This window comes from Pelophylax lessonae, assembly GCF_965119305.1.
Source record: "Pelophylax lessonae genome assembly, chromosome: 7".
NCBI classification, from domain to species: Eukaryota; Metazoa; Chordata; class Amphibia; order Anura; family Ranidae; genus Pelophylax; species Pelophylax lessonae.
Window position 1 is genome coordinate 12,419,575 of NC_138774.1, and position 18,797 is coordinate 12,438,371.

Genomic DNA, 18,797 nt, shown 5'->3' on the forward strand with positions numbered 1-18,797 from the left:
CTGTCAGGAACGGGGGTCAAGAAAGCGACCCCCGCCTACCCCTATATCATCTGATACTTCAGATTCAGATGCTGAGATGGTTATTGCAGCTGCAGGCCCCTCTGCAGGGGCTGTTATCTCAGGTAAAGTTCCCTCAGACAGTGAGGAGAACGTTCATGCTTCCGCCATAAATCAGGAAGAAGCATTGGTGGACGCACTAGTTGTGCGGTTCGGGAAACCTTAAGACTTGAGGTTTTTCCGGCAGAGGCAAATAAGAAGGAATTTCCCTTTGGTACTAGCAGACCCACCAGGACGGTGAAGGTTTTTTCTTTACCCAAGTGTTTGGGTAAAAAGATTAAAGAGGTATGGGATCATTCTAAGCGTACCTTTACTAGTTCCCAGCGCATTATTAGACGCTATCCGTTTGAGGAATCCCTCATTAAGAAATGGACGGTATCACCAGTGGTGGATCCACCTATTTCCAGACTGAATAAAGCCACGTTTTTTTTCAGTGGAGGACGCTCCGTCCTTTAACCACTCTGCAACCGCTCACAGTAATACTACTGCGGCAGAGTGGTTCGTTATCGTCCAGCCACGTAGTATTAACGTGACTGGACACTCCCCCTTCTGGGCGGCGCTTGCGCGCCGCCGGAGGCTCGCTCCCGCTGTTTTCATTCACAGCGGGAGTCGGGCCAGGGGAAGAGCAGCGGCGATCGCCGCTGCTCTTACCCGATCGTCGGGGATCGAGTCTGGAGATCCGCCCGCTGTGTGTAAACACAGCGGGCGGATCTCCATAGTGACAGGGAGTGACAGATCGGACTGTTCAGCATAGCTGGACATCCGATCTGTCCATGAATCACTCAGTCACCTCCCCCCCTACACGTCAGTAAGCACCAGGCATACATTAACCCCTCCCTCTCCAATAAAATTAACCCCTTCCCTGCCAGTGTCATTTTTACAGTAACAGTGCATATTTATAGCACTGATTACTGCAGTAATGTCACTGGTACCCCCAAAAGTGTCAAAAATGTCAGTCAGGGGTCCGGTCTGTCCGCCGCAATGTCGCAGTCCCGCAAAAAAAATCGCAGATCGCCGCCATTACGCGTTAAAAAAAAAACACCAAAAATGACAGAAATCTTTCCCTTTGTTAGTAAACGCAATAACTTTTGCGCAAACCAATCAAAATACGCTTATTGCGATTTTTTTTACCAAACATATGTAGCATAAAACAAATTGGCCAAAAATTTTTAAAAAAATTGGTTTTTACATCTTTTTTGGGGGGAATTTCATATAAAAAAATGTTAAAAATATTGTTATTTTTTCAAAATAAACGCTCTTTTTTTGTTTATAGCGCAAAAAGTAAAAATTTCACAGGTGATCAAATACCACCAAAAGAAAGCTCTGTTTGTGGGAAAAAAAGGACGTAAATTTCGTTTGGGTACGGCGTCGCACGACCGCGCAATTGTCAGTTGAAGTCGCACAGCGCCGAATCGCAAAAAGTGGCCTGGACGGAAGACAGCAAAATCCTCCGGTGGTAAAGTGGTTAAAGCGGAGTTCCGGGCACAAAAAACGATTTTTTTTTTGTGCCCCTCCGCTAGGTAGAGCTCACCTGAAAAGGAATTGAATAGTTATTTTTATTTTTTTTGTTTACTCACCTTTTTATTGAAGATCGTAAATACTCACCTATGACTGCTTCCTCCTCCAGCGCCGAGGCTCACCCCGTCACTTCCTGCCTCGCGATGATTCCTGGGAGCTGAACGTCATCGCTCCCAGGAATCAATGCGACGGCACCGGCCCCGCTCGTCATTTCCGGGCGACGCCGCACCGGAAGTGACGAGAGGGGCCGGTGCAGTGCATTCTGGGACACGAAGACGCGGAAGAAGACAGAGAAGAGGACCGCGCCGGCTTCAGCTGCCCACAACAGAGATGGAAACGCTGTGGAAGAAATTTTCTAAGTAAGTATTTCTTCTAAAAGGTAAGTGCGAACCGGGACAGATCAGAGGCTAGCCATTGTGGAATGTGCTAGCCCTGACTGTCCCGGGGGAATGTTCAGCAAAAAATCATTTCTGTGCCCGGAACTCCGCTTTAAGAATTCGGTGGATCGGAAGGTAGAAGCGGAGTCCCGCACTATCTTTCCCTGATAGGGTCAGCCTTTAGACCAGTTATTGTCATTTGATCTAGTTCTCAGACATTTACGGAATAGGCGAGATTGGTGCGCCAGGACCTGAAGGGGAAAGGTATCCCCCAGGCAACATCTGTTTTGATGGAACAGATTATATAAGGACTACAGTTTATCTGTGACGCAGCCTTGGATGCTACCCCCCTATTAGGGCATGCATCTATGTCAGCGGTAATCCTCAGACGTGTGCTGTGGTTAAAAGGCTGGGTCAGCGTAAGTACTACAGGGAGCGGTAGTTACCGTTCCCTGAACAGATCATTTTCTTTACCTTTTCCAAAGATTAGCATCAGTTCCCCACAAGAATCGGATCCGGTTGAACGGACAGACCAAGGAGCCTCTAGCCGGGTGACTTCGGTCTCTAATGTTTAACCAGGAGAAATCACCACTCGTGATAGGAATCAGGTGTCTAAAGAATGTGTGGGAACAGAGAACGATCAGACTTTGTCGGATTGCCAGGGCCAGATAGCTCTAGGGCAGCCTGGTTCGGATCCAGTCAGGCAATATCAGGGTGATGACGTAAGTCATTCGCCAAGGATTTCACCATCTGTGCCTTCTTCACAGCATCCCGAAGGCGCGGAGATTGGTAACGCGCGCCCACGATGCTCCAGTGGACGCAGCAGACGCGCTGAACGGCCTGTAAAGGCAGTGTCAGCTATTAAAGGGATTCCCTCATCTCAGATTGCTGCTGAGATTTCTCCGCAGGATGGAGATGGAGGGAACTCCAGTTGTCCTGGAAATTCTAGGCTAGCCTCGTCGAGCCGGTCCGGCCGACTTGGACATGCTAGTCGCGAACGTTCCTTGGGAACTTCTTCTCAGGGAGTGTCTGCGGTCTCAAGGACCGATCTTCCATCGTGCTTTACAATCGCTGGGTTTAATGGCCTGGCCATTGAGACCCAGGTACTGAAGGACAGAGGGTTGTCAGCTTCAGTTATTCCTACGCTAATTAAAGCAGGGAAAGCGACTTCCAGCAAGGTCTATTATCGCACATGGAAGACGTATATCGCGTGGTGCGAATCTTTAGAAATTCCTCCACATACCTATTCGGTGACCCGAATATTGGCCTTTCTGCGAAGGGGGGTTGAGCAGAAACTAGCCTTGAGCACCATCAAGGGTCAGGTTTCAGCATTAGCAATCTTCTTTCAGAAGCCTTTGGCTATTAAGTCCTTGGTGCGGAATTTCATCCAGGAGGTGCGGCACCTGGCTCCACCAGTCCGCGCGCCCTTATCGCCCTGGGATTTTAATTTGGTTGTCGGTTCTGAAGAAACCTCCTTTTGAAAGCATCAGGGAGATTCCCTTGTTTACTTTATTCTAGAAGGTGGCCTTCTTGGTGGCTATTACTTCTGCACGCAGGGTGTCAGAACTGGCTGCATTGTCAGACCAGTCCCCATATTTAGTGATTCAGAGGGATAAGGTAGTACTCCATCCTAAGCCATCCTTTCTTCCAAAGGTGGTTTCAGGCTTCATCTGTAAGAAGATATTGTACTACCTCCCTTGTGTCCTCAGCCCAATCATCATCAGGAACATGCGTTGCATTCCTTGGATGTGGTTCGGGCAATCAGGGTATACCTGAAGGCTACGGAATCATTCCGTAAGACGGATTCACTTTTTGTGATCACGGATGGCCCCAGAAAGGGGTTGCCTGTATCTGCCGCGACTATCTCCAAATGGATTAGACAGACGGTGGTACAGGCTTATTCTAGTAAGGGTTGGAATCCTCCTTTCCCTGTTAGGGCGCACTTCACTCGAGCGCTCAGTACTCCTGGGCTTTCCGCCATCAGGCATCAGTGGTCCAGGTATGTAAGGCGACCACCTGGTCGTCGGTACATACCTTTACAAAATTTTATAAGATTTAGGTGATGGCATCTGTGGATGCCTCATTTGGCCGCAAGGTTTGCAGGCCGCAATTTGAGGAGACCGGTGGTCTACCTCGAGGGTTGTTTTCTGTTGGAATTTTCTGTTGAATCTCATCTTTAATTGATGAGCATTGGAAACTTCTAGTTGGCACCGGTTGGGCCTTCTAGATGGATTTGTTTTCCATTTTCCCACCCCTCATTTGTGGTACTGCTTTGGGACGTCCCGAGTGTGTTGAATCAACGAGGACTACGTCTGTCAATGAGCGACAGAGAAAAATGGATTTTTGTAAAATCTTACCGTAAAATCCTTTTCTCTTAAGCTCATTGACAGACGTAGTACCCGCCCCTCTGTTTTTGAGTTGGGTTGGGTTAAATTCTCTAAACACTGCTTTGTGACATAACTGATTTGCTAGAGCAGGAAGTGAGAGGATATACCCTCTGGGACTGCCCCTAGGGTGTGGCCAGAACGTTTTCTTTCCTGTCTAGTCCTACTCCTGTAGAGGGCAGCATAACCCGAGTGTGTTGAATCAACGGGGACTACGTCTGTCAATGAGCTTAAGAGAAAAGGATTTTACGGTAAGATTTTACAAAAATCCATTTTTTTTATTTATATATATATATATATATATATATATATATATAAATAAATAAAAAAATTATCAGAAGATATATATATATATATATATATATATATATATCTTCTGATATATTTTTGTGTGTGTGTGTGTATGTCTTTGCATATGTATATATTCTGTATATATATATATATATATATATATATACAGTGGGTACGGAAAGTATTCAGACCCCCTTAAATTTTTCACTCTTTGTTATATTGCAGCCATTTGCTAAAATCATTTAAGTTCATTCTTCTACCTCATGAATGTACACATAGCACCCCATACTGACAGAAAAACACAGAATTGTTGACATTGTTGCAGATTTATTAAAAAAGAAAAACTGAAATATCACATGGTCCTAAGTATTCAGACCCTTTGCTCAGTATTTAGTAGAAGCCCCCTTTTGATCTAATACAGCCAGGAGTCTTTTTGGGAAAGATGCAACAAGTCTTTCACACCTGGATTTGGGGATCCTCTGCCATTCCTCCTTGCAGATCCTCTCCAGTTCTGTCAGGTTGGATGGTAAACGTTGGTGGACAGCCATTTTTAGGTCTCTCCAGAGATGCTCAATTGGGTTTAAGTCAGGGCTCTGGCTGGGCCATTCAAGAACAGTCACGGAGTTGTTGTGAAGCCACTCCTTTGTTATTTTAGCTGTGTGCTTAGGGTCATTGTCTTGTTGGAAGGTAAACCTTCGGCCCAGTCTGAGGTCCAGAGCACTCTGGAGAAGGTTTTTGTCCAGGATATCCCTGTACTTGGCCGCATTCATCTTTCCCTCGATTGCAACCAGTCGTCCTGTCCCTGCAGCTGAAAAACACCCCCACAGCATGATGCCGCCACCACCATGCTTCACTGTTGGGACTGTATTGGACAGGTGATGAGCAGTGCCTGGTTTTCTCCACACATACCGCTTAGAATTAAGGCCAAAAAGTTCTATTTTGGTCTCATCAGACCAGAGAATCTTATTTCTCACCATCTTGGAGTCCTTCAGGTGTTTTTTAGCAAACTCCATGCGGGCTTTCATGTGTCTTACACTGAGGAGAGGCTTCCGTCGGGCCACTCTGCCATAAAGCCCTGACTGGTGGAGGGCTGCAGTGATGGTTGACTTTCTACAACTTTCTCCCATCTCCTGACTGCATCTCTCAGCCACAGTGATCTTTGGGTTCTTCTTTACCTCTCTCACCAAGGCTCTTCTCCCCCGATAGCTCAGTTTGGCCGGACGGCCAGCTCTAGGAAGGGTTCTGGTCGTCCCAAACGTCTTCCATTTGAGGATTATGGAGGCCACTGTGCTTAAGTGCAGCAGAAATCTTTTTGTAACCTTGGCCAGATCTGTGCCTTGCCACAATTCTGTCTCTGAGCTCTTCAGGCAGTTCCTTTGACCTCATGATTCTCATTTGCTCTGACATGCATTGTGATCTGGAAGGTCTTATATAGACAGGTGTGTGGCTTTCCTAATCAAGTCCAATCAGTATAATCAAACAGAGCTGGACTCAAATGAAGGTGTAGAACCATCTCAAGGATGATCAGAAGAAATGGAAAGCACCTGAGTTAAATATATGAGTGTCACAGCAAAGGGTCTGAATACTTAGGACCATGTGATATTTCAGTTTTTCTTTTTTAATAAATCTGCAACAATGTCAACAATTCTGTGTTTTTCTGTCAGTATGGGGTGCTATGTGTACATTCATGAGGAAGAAGAATGAACTTAAATGATTTTAGCAAATGGCTGCAATATAACAAAGAGTGAAAAATTTAAGGGGGTCTGAATACTTTCCGTACCCACTGTATATATATATATATATATATATATACAGCTTTATTTTTTATTTATTTATTTTATATATATATAAAAATATATATATATATATATATGTGTGTGTGTATATATATATATATGTATGTATGTATATATATATATATATATATATAGATAAATAAATATAAATATAAGCATTTGAAAAAAAAATGCTGCCCTAAACATAAAACCGTTGTGAAATAGTGAAGATAAATGAGAACCTGGAAAAGTTTGGTTTACGGTAAAACCCGGGGCTATCGGACATTTATTAGGTCCAACCTATTTACTGCTGCGGTGGCAGTTTTCTTGCGAGGTGTCTGTGAAAATGTATCATAATGTGTTTGAATTTTAGCTTGCTGTTTTGGCTCCTCGAGTTAATCAATAACCATTAGCGGTATTGGGACTGAGAAGCGTTCCAGCAAAATAGAGGGGAAAAAGGCAAAAAAAAAAAAACACGGTGCTGCTTTTTAAAGAAAAAAAAAATCTGATATTTGCAATGCTAAACGGTGCAGAACGCTGGTTGGGCCGGAGGTCTTCGGTATATGTAAATATTAATAAATAGGAGATATCTGTCAATGTCTCGGGTTCCTCCAGCTGGAGCTTCAGAGGAGTCAGAGGTTTTGTGAATTGATTTCCAGGAAAAGTTTCAGATCGCTGATAATTACTATGTGCAGGGATTACGGAGATATGATACATTGTTACACTAATGAAGAGGGGAAAACCTGATGAAATTCAAGGAGCAATTCGGGTCATCACGTAACATCCACTAGTGAGCTGCTAAGGCCGTCCAGCACACCCTGCAACTGTGCTAAAGTCAGAAAGTTTACTTCAAAGTGGAACTTAACTGTATCTGAGCTCCGCAAACTGAAAAAAAAAAACTATTAAATTGATTTAAAATATTTAAAGCAAACTCCCTTATTTGCTGAGAAATTACTTTGAAAAACATGCATTTCTAGCTGTGGCCATCTTGAAAAAGGGCAGAAGATTCATGTAGCAGATCCCCATCTTATTGCTACCCTCATTCATCAGATCCCCAGCTCATTCGTACCCCTGTTCAGCAGATCCCTAGCTCATTAGTACCCCTGTTCAGCAGATCCCTAGCTCATTAGTACCCCTGTTCAGCAGATCTCCAGATCAGCGGTACCCCTGTTCAGCAGATCCCAAGCTCATCATTATCCCTGTTCAGAAGATCCCTAACTTATTGGTACCCTCATTCAGCAGATCCCAAGCTCATAAGTATCCCTGTTCAGCAGATCCCCAGCTTTTTAGTACCCTCATTTAGCATATCCCTAGCTCATTAATACCCCTGAGATCCCCAGTTCATAAGTAACTCCTGTTCAGCAAATCCCCAGCTCATCAGTATCCCTGTTCAGCAGATCCCAAGCTTATTGGTACCCTCATTTAGCAGATCCCTAGCTCATTAGCACCCATGTTCAGCAGATTCCCAGATCATTGGTACCCCTGTTCAGCAGATCCCAAGCTCATCAGTATCCCTGTTCAGCAGATCCCCAGCTTATTGGTACCCTAATTTAGCATATCCCTAGCTCAGTACCCCTGTTCAGCAGATCCCCAGCTCATTAGTATCCCTGTTCACCAGATCCCCAGCTCATCAGTATCCACATTCAGCAGATCCCCAGCTCATAAGTGACTCCTGTTCAGCAGATCCCCGGCTCATCAGTATCCCTGTTTAACAGATGCCTAGCTTATTGGTACCCTTATTCTGCAGATCCCCAGCTCATTGGTACCCCTGCTCAGAAGATCTCCAGCTCATCAGAATCCATGTTCAGCAGATCCCCATCTTATTGCTACCCTCATTCATCAGATCCCCAGCTTATTGGTACCCTCATTTACCATATCCTTAGCTCAGTGCCCCTGTTCAGCAGATCCCCAGCTGATTAGTATCCCTGTTCACTAGATCCCCAGCTCATCAGTATCCATGTTCAGCAGATCCCCAGCTCATAAGTAACTCCTGTTCAGCAGATCCCCATCTCATCAGTATCCCTGTTTAACAGATGCCTAGCTTATTGGTAACCTCATTCTGCATATATCCCAGCTCATCAGTATCCATGTTCAGCAGATCCCTAGCTCATTAATACCCCTGTTCAGCAGATCACTAGCTCATTAGTACCCCTGTTATTATTATTATTATTATTATACAGGATTTATATAGCACCAATTCGGGTTATCTTAATCTTATTGGTATCCTCATTCAGCAGATTTCTAGCTTATTAGTACCCTAGTTCATCTGATGCCCCACTCAGTAGTACCCTTAGCTCTGCTGATCCGTCGCTCAGTAGTAACCCCAAGCTCTGCTTATAGCCCATTCAGTAGTAGCCCCCAGGTCTGCTGACCCCCACCAGCAGTAACCCCCAGCTGTTCTGATCCCCCACTCAGTAGTAACCCCCAGCTCTGCTGATTTCCAGTCCCAGATCACCTTCTGCTAGAGTGCTCCTTCACTATAGAGATGCTTTGAAGCACCAAGAAAACAACATTGGGATATCATTTTTGAAGTAAACACAACGTGTGAAAAGGACTGTAAGCACTCCATTTTATTTAGTGAGAAATGCTTTGATTGGCATTCAGAGTGCTTGCGGTCCACCAACTGCAGAATTACTGTGGCAGAGCGGCCGTACTGCACTGGATCAGGTGATCCAGCACTTTTGGGTAGGGAGCGCACACGGTCGCCGCCCCAGCTGTGCTGACATTTGCTACAGCACAACCCAATCAGCGGGTCCGGCCTATAATTTATTGGCAGAACCCGCCAATCGGCTGAGTGAATGACAGAAGAGAGCCCTGTGTAGGTAAGCAACACCGTGCTTTTTACTGTAAGGGAGTAAACACCGACACATCACTTAGTAAAAAACATTACACATAGTTAGGAACACATTTAATCCCTTGATTGCCCCCAAAATGTTACCCCCTTCCCAGCCAATGTCATCAGTACAGTGCCAGTGCATATTATATTAGCACTGATCATTGTATTGGTCTCACTGGTGATGTCAGTGGCAGTCAGTCAGTTCCCCCCCCCCCCCAGTGTCAGTTAGTGTCAGATTTTCCGTTGCACTATAAGTCGCTGATCACCTCAATTAGTAGTGTAAAAAATAATAAAAAAAAATAAAAAATTCCAGTATAGATCCCATTGTTTTTAGCTGCTATAAATTTCACATAAGCAAATGTACACCTATTGGGGTTTTTTTTTTTTTTTTTTTTTTTACCAAAGATATGTAGCAGAATACATTTTGGCCAAAATGATGAAGAAATTAGATTTTTTAATTTTTTTTTATTTTTTTCATTTATTTATTGGATATGTTTTATAACAGAAAGTAAAAAAAAAATAGTATTTTTTCAAAATGTTCTTTTTCCGTTTATATCACAATAAAAAAAAAACAAAAAAAACAGCGGTGATCAAAGACCACCAAAATAAAGCTCTATTTGTGTGAAAACAAATGATATAAAATGTGTTTGGGTACAGCATTGCATGACCACGCAATTACTAGTTAACCACTTGCCAACGGCTCACGTTGCTGCTACTGCAGCAGAGCGGCTCGGCTGGGTCCAGCGACGCTGGATTCCTCCCCCTCTCAGCGGCGCGCTCCTGCTGTGTTTAGAAACAGCGGGAGTCGGGCCAGGGGAGGAGAGGCAACGATCACCGCCGCTCTTCCCCCGATCGTCGGGGATCGAGTGAGGAAATCTGCCCGCTTGTGTAAACAAAGCGGGCGGATCTCCTCTGTGACAGGCAGGGACATATTACAGGATTCAGCATAGCTGAACCTGCGATCTGTGTCTGTGTCACACAATCCCCTCCCCCACACACGTCAGTAAGCATGAGGCATACATTTAACCCCTTCATCACCAACAGTGTTAACCCCTTCCCTGCCAGTGTCATTATTACAGTGACAGTGCATATTTTTAGCACTAATTACTGTAGTGATGTCACTGGTATCCCCAAAAGTGTCAAAAATGTCAGTTAGGGGTCCGATCTGTCCACTGCAATGTCGCAGTCCTGCAAAAAAAAATCGCAGATCGCCGCCATTACTAGGGAAAAAAAAAAAATAAACAAAAAAAAAATGACAAATCTTTCCTGTAGTTAGTAAAAGTGAAAACTTTTGCGCAAACCAATCAAAATACGCTTATTGCGATTTTTTTTTACCAAAAATATGTAGCAGAAAACAAATTGGCCCAAAATGTTAAAAAATGTTGATTTGTAAATTTTTTTGGGGAATGTTATATATCAGAATGTAAAAAATATTATTTTTGTTTTCAAAATTGTTGCTCTTTTTTAAAAAATTAAAAATCGCACAGGTGATCAAATACCACCAAAAGAAAGCTCTATTTGTGGGGAAAAAAAGGACATCAATTTAATTTGGGTACAGTGCCGCACAACCACGCAATTTTCCGTTAAAATAACGCAGTGCCAAATCGCAAAATATGGCCTGGTCAGGAAGGGTGTAAAATCTTCTGGTCTTAAAGTGGTTAAAAATACACTCATTGAGGATTTTTTTGTCAAAGACATGTAGCTAAATACATTTTGGCCTAAATATATGACAAAAATTGAATATATTGGATATTTCTTAACTGTCAAAGTAGAAAATGTCAATTTTTTCTCAAAATTTTCGCTCTTTTTTTATTAATATTGCAAAAAATTAAAAGCGCAGAGGTGATCAAATACGGCCAAAAGAAAGCTCTGTTTGTGGGGGAAAAAGGATGTAAATTTAGTTTGGGTACAGTGTTGCATGACCGCGCAATTGTCAGTCAAATTCGCGCAGTACCAATTTGAAAAAAGTGGCCTGGACGTTAAGCAGGAAAATCCTTCGGTCCTAAAGTGGTTAAAAAGCAAAAAAATGGCCTGGCCATGAACGGGGTAAAATAGCTAACAAGGGGCATCAGGCGCCTAGGTAATCAAAGGTTAAAAACTAAAAGAAAACAATGGAGGAACCAAAAGTGCTGCTAATCTACTATAGGTGAACTACATATGGATAGGGAATAATAAAATCAGCGCAAAATTGTATAACTCCAAAATTATATTCTCCAAAAATATTCCGAAATATACCCTCAAAGTGGGAACAAAAATATGAACCTCAAAACGTGTGAAAAAGTGTAAAAAGTGGCAATAAGTTAAATCATTAAATATGCAATGTCAAAATAATCCGTATATATGTGGAATTCTCAATGAACCACTTAAGCCTCTGAGGATTTGGCTGCTCAAAGACCAGGGCCTATTTTGCGATTCGGCACTGCGTGACTTTAACGGACAATTGCGCGGTCGAGCGATGCTGTACCTAAACAAAATTGACGTCCTTTTTTTTCCCACAAACAGAGCTTTCTTTTGGTGGTATTTGATCACCTGTGCGATTTTTATTTTTTGCGCTATAAACAAAAAAAGAGCGACAATTTTGAAAAAATAACAATATTTTTCACATTTTTTTATATGAAATTCTCAAAAAAAAGGTAAAAATCAAAATTTTTTTAACATTTTTGGCCAATTTGTTTTCTACTACATATTTTTGGTGAAAAAAAGTTCAATAAGCGTATTTTGATTGGTTTGCGCAAAAGATATTATGTTTAATAACTACGGGAAAGATTTATGTCATTTTTATTGTTTTTTTAAAACTAGTAATGGCGGCGATCTGCGATTTTTTTTTGCGGGACTGTGATATTGCAGCGGACAGATTGGACCCTTGACTGACATTTTTTACACTTTTGGGGGGACCAGTGATATTACTACAGTAATCAGTGCTATACATATGCACTGTTACTGTAATAATGACACTGGCAGGGAAGGGGTTAACTTTATTGGTGATCAGTGGGTTAAATGTATCCCTAGGGGCGTGATTCTAACTGTGGGGGGGGGGGGGGCGTGACTTGTGATGTAACCACAGAGACATACGATCCTACATAGCAGGATCATATGATCTCTGCAGTTACACCAGGGAGAATGACAGACGGCTTTGTTTACATCAGCCGCCTGCCTTTCTCCCTCTCTAATGGGAGATCGCGAGTGGCCGGTGGACATCGGAGCCGCCGGTCACTTGCGCGGGTATGTCCGTGAACGAGCGGGGGCGAGAGCGCGCCTCTGGCGGCGTGCGCACGCCCCCTATAGGCTCCTGGGCGAGCGACGTAGTACTACGTCACTTTTCCCAGGAGGGGCTGACCGCCGCAGTAAATGTACTTGCGGTGGTCAGCAAGTGGTTAAAGTGAAAAATTCTTTATACAGTGAGACATAAAGTAAGAGGCAAAGAAAACTTATTTTACTGATTTTATTATTCCCTATCCATATGAAGGGGGTAAAACCTTTTGGAGCTGAAAGTTAAAATTCTGGCAGGCAATGCATAGTTTTGCATTTTTTTTTTTTTTTTAATTACTGATCTGTATGTAGCGCATGTTTAAGTGCCGCTGTGTACAGGCCCATAAAAAATAAAAAAAAAATTAAATAATTGGCTGCATTTAGTTCAGTAAAAGAACACTCTGGAATGGCTACAACATGGAGTTTTTAGGTGTCCGTGTGCAAGAGGCCTAAGCAGATCAGCTTCAAGTCCCAGCATGCTAATAGTGTTAGTGTTTTGTAATCAGCGATTGGCGCTCACAGCACCCTCTGCAGAGTAAATGCGGCACTTTAATGGGATGGAGTTTGCTTGGTGTAATGATGATGTGTAGCTTCATAAGCATTATGTTTATTACCTTGAAAAATGTTGCACAATGGGAAGGGAATTCTGCTGTATCGTTGGGCCTTTATGTTGATGTATTTGTTTCCTAAATGGATTTTCGTGTCGTAATACCATTACCGGGAAGAATTAAAGGTAGTCAAGCACAAAAGTAGTCGTAGGATCTCAAGTTGTCAATGGTTTGTCCCATATATATCTTGTAAATGACTCGTATAGCTGCCGGCGTTCTCCCTGCGAACAGTTCAACACCTCCCTTTTCCCGAAATCATGGCAATGCCGTTCTTTTATCTGATGGGTGATATGGGAACCGTGACTTCTGTATTCTTATTCTTCTCCTGGTCCACTTTTTGTACCAATGTTACCAATGTAAAAACCTAAAAACCTATTTACCCTGTTGCATTGAACATTACAGTGCATATACTGTGTATATATATATATATATATATACATATATATATATAATCTGCAGTATCATTGAGCCTCTCCTCTCCTTTCCCTTTCCCATAGGTGCATTAGGGTGTGCACTTGTGCACTCGAAAGCTTAAACACACATTCCTGTGTGTGTCTATATATATATATAGAGATAGATAGTGTGACGAGACCCTTGCTCGCCCTGTCCGCTCTCCCGACACTCCTCTGTTTCTAGTCAGTCAGCTTGCAGATCGCATCGTCTGATGGTTCGGTCAACCAAGGATCCGGGATCCGAACTACAGCTATGTGCCGTTCGGAATCCATTAGAACAAAACACCAAGCAGGCTGTATGTAAGTTCAAGCAGGAAGACAATTTATTGGAAGAACACAGCACACTTTATACAGAAAGTGGAATACCCATGCAAATGAGGGCTTGAAATGAGTCAACAGGGATTGGTCAGATAGCTTTGACCAATGTAAATGAGGGCTTGAAAATGAGTCAGTAGTGATTGGTCAGATAACTTTGACCAATGCAAGGAGACAGAAGCCCCAGGGGGCAATCAATGTACACAATAGTCAGACACAGAACAATGGTTGTCTAACGAGCCCTGAATACACATTACTCTGTGTCAATACCTCCCTTAGCAGACAACAGGTGCGGTCATTAGCATTAGCCCACCTGACAATAGTTGAATGGGGAGCCACCCCCAGACAGTCCGGCTCCTCAGAACTTCCTGGGATGACCAAATTAGGAGTGGCTTCCTGCTCAGAAACCTCATGGCAAAGGGAACAATTGACCTTGCTGACAAAAATGAAGCAATTCAACCCCTCACCCATCTGTCCTTAAATTCCAGTGATGGTGAACACCATCACAGATAGATAGATAGATAGATAGATAGATAGATAGATAGATAGATAGATAGATAGATAGATAGATAGATAGATAGATAGATAGATAGATAGATAGATAGATAGATAGATAGATAGATAGATAGATAGATAGATAAATAGATAGATAGACAGATAGATAGATAGATAGATAGATAGATAGATAGATAGATAGATAGATAGATAGATAGATAGATAGATAGATAGATAGATAGATAGATAGATAGATAGATAGATAGATAGATAGATAGATAGATACTGTATATATGACCCCGGCACATTGATCTCCCTGCCAGCACAGTGAAAGAGAAGGGCATAAACACTTATTTTATGGCTGGTAAGAGGGAGATCTTTCCCATCTTTCTGCTGGCACACAAAGCGATGATGCAAATGCGCATGGGGTGATTAGGGTGTGCCAGGAACCGGTACATCCTGTGTGCATGCCTATGTCCTTTCACTCCCCCTCCCCTCTCCTCTCCTCTCCTCTCCTCTCCTCACCTCACCTCACCTTTCCTCTCCTCTCCTCTCCTCTCCTCCCCCCTCCCCCTTTTCTTCCCTTTTCCTTTGCCTCCCCTCTCCTTTGCATTGCCTCTTATCCTCTCCTCTCCTCTCCTCGTTTCACCTCTCCCTTCACTTTACCTTTCCATTTTTCCTTGCCCTTTCCTATCCCCTATAATTCTCCTCTCCCCCCTCCCCTCTCCTCCCTTCTTCATTCCCTTTCCATGCTACTTTGCCATTTCCCTTTCTCTTTAATTCTCCTCTCCTCTTCTCTCCTCCCCTCTCCTCTCCTTCCCTCTCCTCCCCTCCCCTCCCCTCCTCCTTCCCTTTCCATTTTCCTTTGCCCTTTCCCTTTCACTTAAATTCTCCTCTCCTCTCCACCCCTATCCTCTCCACCCCTCCTCTCTTCATTCCCTTTTAATTTCCCTTTGCCTTTTCCCTTTCCCTTTAATTATCCTCTCTTTCCCTCCCCTCCCCTCTTCTCTTCATTCCATTTCCACATTCCTTTGCCCTTTCCCTTTATTTCTCCTCTCCACTCCTTTCCTCTACCCTCTCATATTCTCTCCTCTTCTCTCCTCTCCTCCCCTACCCTCTCCTCCCCTCTTCAATCCCTTTCCATTTCCTTTGCCCTTTCCCTTTAATTCTCCTCTCCTCTCCTCATCTAACCTCTCCTCCCCCCTCCCCCCTTTCTTCCCTTTTCCTTTTCCTTTGCCTCCCCTCTCCTTTGCATTGCCTCTTATCTTCTCCTCTCCTCTTCTCTCCTCGTTTCACCTCTCCCTTCACTTTACCTTTCCATTTTTCTTTGCCCTTTCCTATTCCCTTTAATTCTCCTCTCCCCCATCCCCCCTCCCCTCCCCTCTCCTCTCCTCCCTTCTTCATTCCCTTTCCATGCTCCTTTGCCATTTCCCTTTAATTCTCCTCTATTTCCTTCCTCTCCCCTCTTCTCTTCATTCCATTTCCACATTCCTTTGCCCTTTCCCTTTATTTCTCCTCTCCACTCCTCTCCCCTCTCATATCCTCTCCTCTTCTCTCCTCTCCTCCCCTACCCTCTCCTCCCCTCTTCATTCCCTTTCCATTTTCCTTTGCCCTTTCCCTTTAATTCTCCTCTCCCCTCTCCTCTCCCTCCTCCCCTCTCCTCCCCTCCCCTTTCCTCCCCTCTCCTCCCCTCCCCTCTCCTCTCCTCCCCTCTCTTCTTCTCCCGTTCCCTCTTCATTCCCTTTCTATGTACCTTTGCCCTTTCCAATTCCCTTTAATTCTCCTCTCCTCTCATATCCTCTCCCCTCCCCTATCCTCTCCTCTTCTCTCCTCTTCTCCCCTCTCCTCCCCTCTCCTCCCCTCTTCATTCCCTTTCCATTTTCCTTTGCCCTTTCCCTTTAATTCTCCTCTCCTCTCTTTTCCTCCCCTGTCCCTTTCCCTCTCCTGTCGCTTTCCCGCCCCTCTCCCCTCCTCACCTCCCCTCTCATTTTCCTTTCCCTTCTCTTTCAATTTCCCTTTGCCTCCCCTCTTCTTTCCATTGCCTCCTCTCCTCCTCTTTCTTCTCTCTTCCCGTTTCCTTTCCCTTTTCCTTCTCATTCCCTTTGACTTCTCTCTCCTCTCCATATATAATATATATAGATATGATTTATTATGAATTTTGTATAGAAAAACTTGATATGCAATCACTGGTATAAGATATTGTGTATTCACTCTTCCTGGTTTTGAATATTTATATATGTGTGTGTTTTGTACCTCTAAAGTCAGATTGTCCACTCTTGTTATGACGGATGTGATAATAGCCTGGCCCACATCTCTAGTTATAGCAATCATCATGGCGGCCTGTTTCTTCTCTTTTTGGATAATCTCAGATCTGAACCTGTGGAAATCCCTGGTTCTAGCTCCACCCTCTTCCCACTCCAGCCTCATCCACAAGCCCTAGATCACAATTGGGAGGCCATGCAGCGCAGAATCATGTGACAAGCAGTTGCAGTTCCATCCAATGGCACATTCTATGAATCTGGCTGCAGAATATTATGTAAAACTCAGATTAAAGGCCACCTGAGTGGACCTTCTGACTTTAGGAGACTTGAATTGTTTCCTGGACAGCACTTTACAATCTGCTTGTACCTGTCACCTGGATTTGCTCTTTAAAAGTTACACATAATTGCTTTGAACTGGCTGACGTCTGTGGTTCGAACAGGACTTTAAAGATCTGACGGAATATTTGAATCGATACTTTGTAACTGTTTAATAATAAAATCTTATAAGAATGACTCTGTCGAGTCCCTACAGCAAGCCGCTCCGATAATTGTGCTGACGGAAACCCTGCCCAGCCACTTACCAGGAAAAGCTGAGCCAGCAGAGTGAGAGAATTTATAATTACAATGACATATGTAAAGAGTATTAGAGACTTTCAGAGAGATATATGAAAACATTAAACCACTCTTAGAGGTCTCATCACACCATGCATTATGGAAATGTGACCTTGATACAAAATATGTATATATGAAGAGTTATAGACTGCAACTGCAACCTAATACGAGATTCAGCTATTCCCTCCTCTCCTCTCCTCTCCTCTCCTCTCCTCTCTTCTCCTTTCCTTTCATTTTCTTCTGACTTTCATCTCCTTCCTCTGCTACCTTACCATCCTTTCCCCTTTCTTTGCCTTCTACTCTTCTTTTATTTTGTCTTTCCTTTCCTCTTTTCCTCCTCTCCCCTTCCCTCCCCTCCCTTCTCCTCTCCTCTCTTGTCCTTATCCTCTGCTTCCGTTCCCTTTCCTAGCATTTCCTTTTCTAGCCTCTTGCTCTTTCCCTTATGCTCCCCTTCCTTTCCCCCTTCCCTTCATTTTCTTTCTTTTTGGTTCCTTTCCTTTGCTCTCCTCTCTTCTCCTCCCCTCTCCTCTCCTCTCCTCTCCTTTCCTCTCCTCTCCTCTCCTCTCCTCTCTTCTTCTCTCTTCTCCTTCCTTGCCCTTATCCTCTGCTTCCCTTCCCTTTCCTATCCTTTCCTTTTCTAGTCTCTTTCTCTTTCCCTTATGCTCCCCTTCCTTTTCCCCTTCCTTTCCTTTCCTTTTCTTTCTTTTTGGTTCCTTTCCTCTCCTCTCCTCTCCTCTCTTCTTCTCTCTTCTCCTCCCTTGCCCTTATCCTCTGCTTCCCTTCCCTTTCCTATCCTTTCCTTTTCTAGTCTCTTGCACTTTCCCTTATGCTCCCCTTCCTTTTCCCCTTCCCATACCCTTTCCTTTCCTTTCCTTTCCTTTCCTTTCCTTTCCTTTCCTTTCCTTTCCTTTCCTTTCCTCTCCTCTCCTCTTCTCCTCTCCTCTCTTCTCCTCTCCTCTCCTCTCCTCTCCTCTCCTCCCCTCTCCTCTTCGCTTTCTCTTATCCTCCCCTTTCCCTTATCCTTCTCTTTCCCTTATCCTCCCCTTTCTCTTATCCTCCCCTTCCCTTTTCCTTCTCATACCCTCTCTTCTCCATTGCATTCTTTCCTTTTCTTTTTCCTTTGCCATGACGGTGGACAATTGAGTGTTGGGGAAGAATGAAGTAGACTGTGTATACTGCCTCCTCCTCTTTACTGTCATCCCATTAACTGCCTCCCAGGTATTGCCTGTCCCCAATATCTACTGCCCTACCCCTGTACCACGTGTCCCCACCAACTGCCCCTCTGTACTGCTTGACACCTCCATCAACTGCCCCTTCTATATTGCCTGACCTCATCAGCAACTGCTTTCCTCTGTATTGCCTGTCCTCATCAACTTTATCATCAGCTGCTTTCCTTTTTATTGCCTGTCCTCATCAACCTCATCAGCTGCTTTCTTCTGTATTGCCTGTCCTCATCAACCTCATCATCAGCTGCTTTCTTCTGTATTGCCTGTCCTCATCAACCTCATTATCAGCTGCTTTCCTTTGTATTGCCTGTCCTCATCAACCTCATCATCAGCTGCTTTCC

The 18,797-nt window shown here is 43.9% G+C and overlaps 1 protein-coding gene across 1 annotated transcript in view; it reads left to right on the forward strand.

The window, feature by feature from the left end:
* The window catches only part of LOC309559919 (protocadherin-11 X-linked-like), a 2,238,392-nt gene that overhangs the window by 1,083,583 nt on the left and 1,136,012 nt on the right, over positions 1-18,797 (forward strand). The window lies entirely within an intron of this gene.